Here is a 9,608-nt window from a genome sequence, read left to right on the forward strand (position 1 = left end):
TGGAGGTTGCAAGACAAAATAAGGAGAAGATGATCACATTAACTAGGCATATCAATGAGCCGTGGAGTTGCTCATCAATAGATATCAATGTGAATGAGTAGGGATTGCCATACAAATGATGCACTAGAGCTAAGAGTATGTGAAAGCTCTTAAAGAAAACTAGTGGGTGTGCATCCAACTTGCTTGCTCACGAAGACCTAAGGCAATTTTGGGAAGCCTATCATTGGAATATACAAGCCAAGTTATATAATGAAAATTTCCCACTAGCTATATGGTGGTGACAAAACGAGAGACTCTCAATCATGAAGATCATGGTGCTTAATATGCACAAGTGTGGATAGGTGGTAGCATTGTCCCTTCTCTCTTTTTCTCTCTTTTTTTTGAATGGGCTCTTTGGCCTCTCTTTTTTTCGTGGGCATCTTTGGCCTCTTTTATTTCCTCACATGGGACAATGCTCCATCAATGATGATCATCACACTTTCAACTCAAAACTTTGAGCAATGATGACTCTATATGGAATGCCTCCGGTAGTGTACCGTGACAATGATCTAGCATGGCATACACATTAATGGAAACATCATGCTAGCTATCTTACGATCATGAAATGGCAATGTAGACATGGTGGCACATGTCATGGTGGTAGTTGCATGGCAATATATCTCGGAATGACTTTGAAAAAGCCGTAGTAGGTAGGTATGGCTGTTTTGAGGGAGGCTAATGGTGGGTTTTGTGCACCGGCGAAAGTTGCACGGCACTAAGAAGATAGTGATGGTGGAAGGTGAAAGTGCATCTAAACCATGGACTCAACATTAGTCATGAAGAACTCATATACTTGTTGCAAAAGTTTTATTAGTAATCAATGTTGGAATTATGCCCTAGAGGCAATAATAAATATAGTTATTATTATAATTCCTGTATCAAGATAATCGTTTATTATCCATGCTATAATTGTATTGAATGAAGACTCATTTACATGTGTGGGTACATAGACAAAACACTGTCCCTAGCAAGCCTCTAGTTGGCTAGCCAGTTGATCAAAGATAGTCAGTGTCTTCTGATTATGAACAAGGTGTTGTTGCTTGATAACTGGATCACGTCATTAGGAGAATCACGTGATGGACTAGACCCAAACTAATAGACGTAGCATGTTGATCGTGTCATTTTGTTGCTACTGTTTTTCTGCGTGTCAAGTATTTGTTCCTATGACCATGAGACCATATAACTCACTAACACCGGAGGAATACTTTGTGTGTATCAAACGTCGCAACGTAACTGGGTGACTATAAAGATGCTCTACAGGTATCTCCGAAGGTGTTCGTTGAGTTAGTATGGATCAAGACTGGGATTTGTCACTCCGTGTGACGGAGAGGTATCTCGGGGCCCACTCGGTAATACAACATCACACACAAGCCTTGCAAGCAATGTGACTTAGTGTAAGTTGCGGGATCTTGTATTACGGAACGAGTAAAGAGACTTGCCGGTAAACGAGATTGAAATAGGTATGCGGATACTGACGATCGAATCTCGGGCAAGTAACACACCGAAGGACAAAGGGAATGACATACGGGATTATATGAATCCTTGGCACTGAGGTTCAAACGATAAGATCTTCGTAGAATATGTAGGATCAAATATGGGCATCCAGGTCCCTCTATTGGATATTGACCGAGGAGTCTCTCGGGTCATGTCTACATAGTTCTCGAACCCGCAGGGTCTGCACACTTAAGGTTCGACGTTGTTTTATGCGTATTTGAGTTATATGGTTGGTTACCGAATGTTGTTCGGAGTCCCGGATGAGATCACAGACGTCACGAGGGTTTCCGGAATGGTCCGGAAACGAAGATTGATATATAGGATGAGCTCATTTGATTACCGGAAGGTTTTCGGAGTTACCGGGAATGTACCGGGAATGACGAATGGGTTCCGGGAGTTCACCGGGCGGCAACCCACCCCGGGGAAGCCCATAGGCCTTGGGGGTGGCACACCAGCCCTTAGTGGGCTGGTGGGACAGCCCAAGAAGGCCCTATGCGCCATAGGAAGAAAATCAAAGAGAAAAGAAAAAAAAAGGAGGAGGTGGGAAAGGAAAGAAGGACTCCACCCACCAAACCAAGTAGGACTCGGTTTGGGGGGGGGAGACCTTCCTCCCTTGGCTCAGCCGACCCCCTTGGGGCTCCTTGAGCCCCAAGGCAAGGCCCCCCCCCTCTCCCACCTATATATACGGAGGTTTTAGGGCTGATTTGAGACGACTTTTCCACGGCAGCCCGACCACATACCTCCACGGTTTTTCCTCTAGATCGCGTTTCTGCGGAGCTCGGGCGGAGCCCTGCTGAGACATGATCATCACCATCCGCCGGAGCGTCGTCACGCTGCCGGAGAACTCTTCTACCTCTCCGTCTCTCTTGTTGGATCAAGAAGGCCGTGATCATCGTCGAGCTGTACGTGTGCTGAACGCGGAGGTGCCATCCGTTCGGCACTAGATCGTGGGACTGATCGCGGGACGGTTCGCGGGGCGGATCGAGGGACGTGAGGACGTTCCACTACATCAACCGCGTTCACTAACGGTTCTGCTGTACGGTCTACAAGGGTACGTAGATCACACATCCCCTCTCGTAGATGGACATCACCATGATAGGTCTTCGTGCGCGTAGGAAAATTTTTGTTTCCCATGCGACGTTCCCCAACAATCAGAACAAAGCATTCAACGCATACTCCTAGGGGAAGGGTTGGTTGGTATAAACCATCGCGCGATCCCGACCGCCACACAAAGGATGACAATCTAAAGACTAATCATGCTCAGACTTCATCACATAGCGGTTCACCATACGTGCATGCTACGGGAATCACTAACTTCAACACAAGTATTACTAGATCCACAACACCTTACTAGCATAACTTCAATATTACCAAAACGACAACTCAAAACTAATTGAGATGAATCAAACTTCTCTAACTATTCAATGCACATCAAGGTGGAAGTTTTCGTATCCCTTTGGATAACTACCCCTTTTGAGACTACTTTCATAGCATAGATCAACTACCAAGCCATGCACCGCTATGCTCTAAAAGATATAAGTGAAACACATAGAGCAAAAGCATCTATCTCAAAAGATATAAGTGAAGCACATGTGAGCTGAATTGTCTACCAAAGGATATAAGTGAAGCTCGACAAAATCACGGTGAGTGCATGTCTCTCTCTCTCTAGGTGTGCAGCAAGGATGATTGTGACACAACAAAAATAAAAGACTCCTACGATACAAGACACTCCAAGCACAAACACATAACATGTGGTGAATAAAAATATAGCCCCAAGTAACGTTACCCACGGATTGAAGACAAGAGAGGGGATGCCTTCCCGGGGCATCCCCAAGCTTAGGCTTTTACAGGCATCCCCAAGCTTAGGCTTTTACGGCATCCTTGAATCTCTTGGGGTGCCTTGGGCATCCCCAAGCTTGAGCTCTTGTCACTCTTTATCTCTTTGTCCATCAGAACTTCACCCAAAACTTGAAAACTTCACAGCACGAAACTTTAACAGAAACTCGTGATAACATTAGTATGAGAAAGCAAACCACCACTTCCTTAGGTACTGTAGAGAACTTAAATTCTACTTGTGCTGATGTTGGGTTACTGTATTTTAAATCTTTCATGGCTAATACCCCCCCCCCCCCCGATACTATCCATAGTTTCATCAAAATAAGCAACCAACACAACAAAAACAGAATCTGTTAACAGCAGACCAGTCTATAGAAATCTGTATACTTCGTATACCTATGGTACTTCAAAAATTCTGAAAAATTACGAAAGTCTGAAGAATTTGTGTAGCAATCAGAAGCAAAAAAGAATCAACTCAAAAGCTCTTACAAAAAAAACGAAAATTCTTTTCGTGAGCAGAAAGTTTCTGTCTTTTCCAACAAGACCAAACGATCATCCCCAAGACTAATCATAACGGTTTTGCTTGGCACAAACGCAAAAAGAAACACGAAAAACACAATCATAACAGAATTATGAAAGTGTGGAAAACACAAAACAGAAAGAAAAAGGATAGATTCGTTGGGTTGCCTCCCAACAAGCGCTTTTGTTTAACGCCCTTAGCTAGGCATAAGGTGAAAATCACATCTAAGTCTAACATACTTCCTATGCATAGGCATTATATAGGAAAACAGATTGTCAAGACAACCAATAGTTTCCATATGCAAGCAAGAAGAAAGAGACAACATCAATCTCCACATAACGAGAGGTAATTTGGTAACATGAAATTTTTACCACAATATTTTCCACTCTCATAATAATTACATGTGGGATCATATTCGAATTCAACAATGTAACTATCACATAGGATATTGTTTTCATGATCCACATGCATTCAAAGTTGACGCTCTTCAAAAATAGTGGGATTATCATCTAAAGTCATGACTTCTCCAAACCCACTTTCAATAATATTGCAAATATCATATTCATCTTGAGGCTTGAACAAATTTTCAAGATCAAAATAAATAAATCACCCCAATCATGATCTTTGCAACAAGTAGTGGTCATAGCAAGACTAGCATCCCCAAGCTTAGGGTGTTGCATAGTTTTAGCATGATTGTCACTAATAGAATTTATAGTGAAACCATTGCAATCATGCTTTTCTTCCAAGGAGCCCTCGTGAATCACTTCATGAATTTCTTCCTCACAATTTTCTGATTCACGCATCTCAAGCAAAAGTCCATAAAGATAGTCAAGTGCTCTCAACTCACTAGCAATTGGATCAACATAATTGGATCTCTTAAAGAGATTAGCAAGTGGATGAGGATCCATATAACTAGATTTTCAGCAAGCGAAGATGCAAGCATATTGAAGGCATATGACACACAAGTGAACAGAAAGCAAGCGAGAGAAAAGGGCGAACGAAAAAGGCAAAGGAGAAAGGCAAATGAAAGCGCAAGTGTCAAGTGGGGGAGAGGAAAACGAGAGGCAACTGGCAAAAAAGGTAAATGCAAGAGATGAGTTTGTGAGACCTACTTGGATAGATCTCTCCTTCCCCAGCAACGGCGCCAGAAATACTTCTGCTACTGCAACAAAAGACCTTCTAACGGCGCCAGAAACGTGCTACGGCACCAAGAGTCCTTCTGCTACGGCTACACTTTAAGGGACTTCCTAGGCAAATATGCAAAGGATTTCCCCCGTGGCCTTGGAGCCTTGAGTTGGTGTTCCCTCGAAGTGGAAAGGGTGATGTAGCGCAGCGGTGGTAAGTATTTCCCTCAGTTTGAGAACCAAGGTATCGATCCAGTGAAGGAGTATCACAAGTGCCTGCACAAACACAAAAAGCTTGCTCCCAACGCTATGAAGGGGTTGTCAATCCCTTATAGATTGTTTGCCAAGTGAGAACTGAAAGCAACAAAGTAACAAAGCAAAGTAAAAGAGAAAGTGGAAACGATAGATGTGAATAGACCCGGGGCCGTAGTGTTTACTAGTGGCTTCTCTCATGAAAGCAAGTACACGGTGGGTGAACAAATTACTGTCGAGCAATTGATAGAACCGCGCAAAGTCATGACATCATCTATGGCAATGATTATATCTATAGGCATCACGTCCAAAACAAGTAGACCGATACTTTCTCCATCTACTACTATTACTCCACACGTCGACCGCTATCCAGCATGCATCTAGTGTATTAAGTCCAAAAGAACAGAGTAACGCCTTAAGCCAGATGATGTGATGTAGATGGACAATCTCATATCAACGACAGAGCCCACCATGTTACCCTTGATGGCAACTACATGATGTGTGCCTTGCTACCCCTACTGTCACTGGGAATGGTCACCACACAGTAAGAACACAAAACCAAGCACTTCTAACATTGCAAGAATCATAGATCTAGTTGGCCAAACAAAACCCAAGACTCGGAGAGACTTACAAGGATATCAAATCATGCATATAAGAAATCAGCAAAGACTCAAATATATATCATAGATAATCTGATCACAAATCTACAATTCACCGGATCTCGACAAACACACCGCCAAAGAGGATTACATCGGATAGATCTCCATGAAGATCATGGAGAACTTTGTATTGAAGATCCAAGAGAGGGAAGAAGCCATCTAGCTACTAACTACGAACCCGTAGGTATGAAGTGAACTACTCACGAGTCATTGGAGGGGCGATGATGTTGATGTAGAAGCCCTCCAGCTCCTAAGTCCCCTCCGGCAGGGCACCGGGAAGGGTCTCCACATGAGATCTCGCAGAAACGGAAGCTTGGGGCGGTAGAAAAGTATTTTCGTGGATCCCTTGATTTTTTTTTGTATTTTAGGGAATATATAGGCGAAGGAGTTAGGTCAGGGGGGCGGTGGGGAGGCCACAAGCCTGCTGGTCGCCGCCCCCTGGTGGCGGTTAGGGGGCTTGTGGGCCCCCTGTAGCCCTCCTGGCTTGGCCCTCGAGCCCCCTGATCTTCTTCCGTTCGGGAAAAGTTTAATTCGGGGATTTTATTCCGTTTGGACTCCGTTCCAAAATCAGATGTGAAAAGAGCCAAAAACACAGAAAAAACAGGAACTGACACTGAATTAATAAGTTAGTCCAAAAAAGATAAAAAAGGGTACATAAAACATCCAAAGATGACAAGATAACACCATGAAACCATCAAAAATTATAGATACGTTTGAGAAGTATCCCATACCACGGTGCACTATGTGAAGTGTGGATGACATTCAATTGCTCATCAGGAAAGTTGTCATCTATAGGCCGTGGGTCATCAAAGACATTCTCTAGCCTAGACAAGTTATCTGCTACAGGCTTATCAGCACCCTCTCGGTCAACAACGTGCAAATCAAAATCCTGTAGCAGGAGAACCCATCTGATTAGCCTAGGCTTAGCGTCCTTCTTCTCCAGAAGGTACCTAATAGCAGCATGATCAGAGTGAATAGTGACTTTGGAGTCAACTATATAAGATCTGAATTTTTCACATGCAAACACGACCGCTAAAAACTCCTTCTCCGTAGTAGCATAGTTTCTTTGGGAACTGTCTAGAGTTTTACTAGCGTAGTGAATGACATTCAACTTATTGTCAACTCTTTGTCCTAGAACAGCACCAACAACATAATCACTAGCATCGCACATGATTTCAAAGGGCAAGTTCCAATCAGGTGGTTGAACAATAGGTGCGGTAATCAAGGCCTTCTTAAGTATTTCGAAAGCTTCCTCACAATCCTCATCAAAAGCAAAAGGAACATCCTTCTGCAAGAGGTTGGTAAGAGGCCTAGAAATCTTAGAGAAGTCTTTAATGAACCTTCTATAGAAACCAGCATGACCTAGGAAACTTCGTATACCTCTGATATCTGTGGGGCAAGGCATTTTCTCAATTGCATCTACCTTAGCCTTATCAACTTCAATGCCTCTCTCAGAGATTTTGTGTCCTAAGACGATGCCTTCATTAACCATGAAGTGGCACTTCTCCCAGTTCAAGACGAGGTTGGTATCTTTGCATATCTGTAAGACTCGATCAAGGTTGTTGAGGCAATCGTCAAAGGAAGAACCGTAAACGGAGAAATCATCCATGAAAACCTCAACAATCTTTTCACAAAAGTCAAAGAATATAGCCATCATACATCTTTGAAAGGTGGCAGGTGCATTGCACAAGCCAAAAGGCATACGTCTATAAGCAAAGGTACCGAAGGGGCAGGTGAAAGTTGTTTTCTCCTGATCAGATTGTGCAATAGGTATTTGCGAGAAACCTGAATAACCGTCTAGAAAGCAGAAGTGTGTGTGTTTAGATAGCCTTTCTAGCATTTGGTCGATAAACGACAAGGATAATGGTCTTTCCTGGTTGCCTTGTTCAGTTTCCGGAAGTCTATCACCATCCTATAGCCAGTAATAATCCTCTGTGGGATTAGTTCATTCTTATCATTAGGAACGACGGTGATACCTCACTTCTTAGGTACGCAATGTACGGGACTTACCCAATCACTATGAACAACATGATAAATGATTCCTGCTTCCAGAAGCTTTAATATTTATTTTCTCACGACCTCTTTCATCCTAGGATTTAATCTCCTTTGACGATCAACAACTGGCTTAGAATTAGGATCGGTTTTAATCTTGTGCTGACATAGAGTGGGACTAATACCCTTAAGATCATCAAGAGTATATCCAATAGCAGCACGGTGCTTCCTCAAAGTTTTTAATAATTGCTTCTCTTCGTGATTCGAGAGGTGAGCACTAATAATAACAGGATATATCTCCTTCTCATCAAGATAGGCATACTTAAGAGTATCTCGTAACTGTTTTAGCTTGAACACAGGATCATCCTTTGGTGGGGGAGGATCCCCAAGCAGTTCAACAGACAGATTATTCTTGAGAATAGGATATTGTTCTAAAACAATTTTATCTGTCTCATCTCTTTCATCCATATGCATATCATTTTCATGCTCAAGCAGATACTGCTCTAAAGGATCCGTAGGAGGTACGGCAATAGAGGCAAGAGCAATGATTTCATCCCTACCAGACGACTCTTTTTCATGGGGTTGTCTTCCAAACTTGGAGAAGTTAAATTCATGAGATACACCCTCGAAACTAACAGTGACAGTCTGTTTAATGCAATCAATGTGAGCATTGACAGTGTTGAGAAAGGGTCTACCAAATATGATGGGACAAAAGATGTCTTGTGCAGTAGCAAGGACGAGGAAACCAGTAGGATACTTCGTCTTACCACATAGGACTTCTACGTCTCTCACAATTCCCAGAGGGCAGATAGTGTCTCTATTAGCGAGCGTAATAGTGACATCAATGGGTTCTAACTCAGCAGGTGCAATCTCATCTTTGATTTCATCATATAGGGACAGGGGTATTGCACTAACACTAGCGCCCATATCACATAAACCATGATAACAATGATCTCCTATCTTGACAGAAACAATGGGCAGACCAACTACAGGTCCGTTTTTGTCTTTCGCGTGAGGTTTAACAATTCTAGCGGAGTCCTCACAGAATTTGATAACATGCCCGTCTATGTCTTCGGCTAAGAGATCTTTGATAATAGCAACACTAGGTTCAACTCTAATCTCCTCAGGGGGTGCAAGTGGTCTAATGTAACCCCTACGTATCATAGTTGGAGCTTTAGAATAATCCTTTTTCCTAGCAGGGTAAGGTGGTTTCTGAGCGTAGGCACAAGGAAAAATAGGATCACTAAAAGCAATGACTTTCTCCTCAACTAGATTGGGTTTAACTATGTTGATTTTTACAGGGGGATGATACTTAAACCACTTCTCTTTGGGAAGATCAACATGAGCAACAAAAGATTCACATAGAGAAGCTACTATCTCAGAGTCAAGTCCATACTTAGCGCTAAAATCTCTAGAAGTGTTTGTTTCAACAAAAGATTTAGCGCAATCAAACTGAAATTCATACCTGAATCCTTACCTTCTTCAAGCTCCCAATCTTCAGAGTTACATTTTATTATTTCCAATAAATTCCACTTGTGGTCTATATCCTTCTTCATAGTAGAACCGGTACAAGAAGTGTCAAGCATGGTACGATCTTCATGAGAAAGTCGAGCATAAAAGTTTTGAGTGATAATTTCTCTCGAGAGCTCATGATTGGGGCATGAATATAGCATTGGTTTAAGCCTCCCCAAG

The sequence above is a fragment of the Hordeum vulgare genome, chromosome 5H, assembly GCF_904849725.1.
Source record: "Hordeum vulgare subsp. vulgare chromosome 5H, MorexV3_pseudomolecules_assembly, whole genome shotgun sequence".
In the NCBI taxonomy this organism is placed as follows: Eukaryota; Viridiplantae; Streptophyta; class Magnoliopsida; order Poales; family Poaceae; genus Hordeum; species Hordeum vulgare.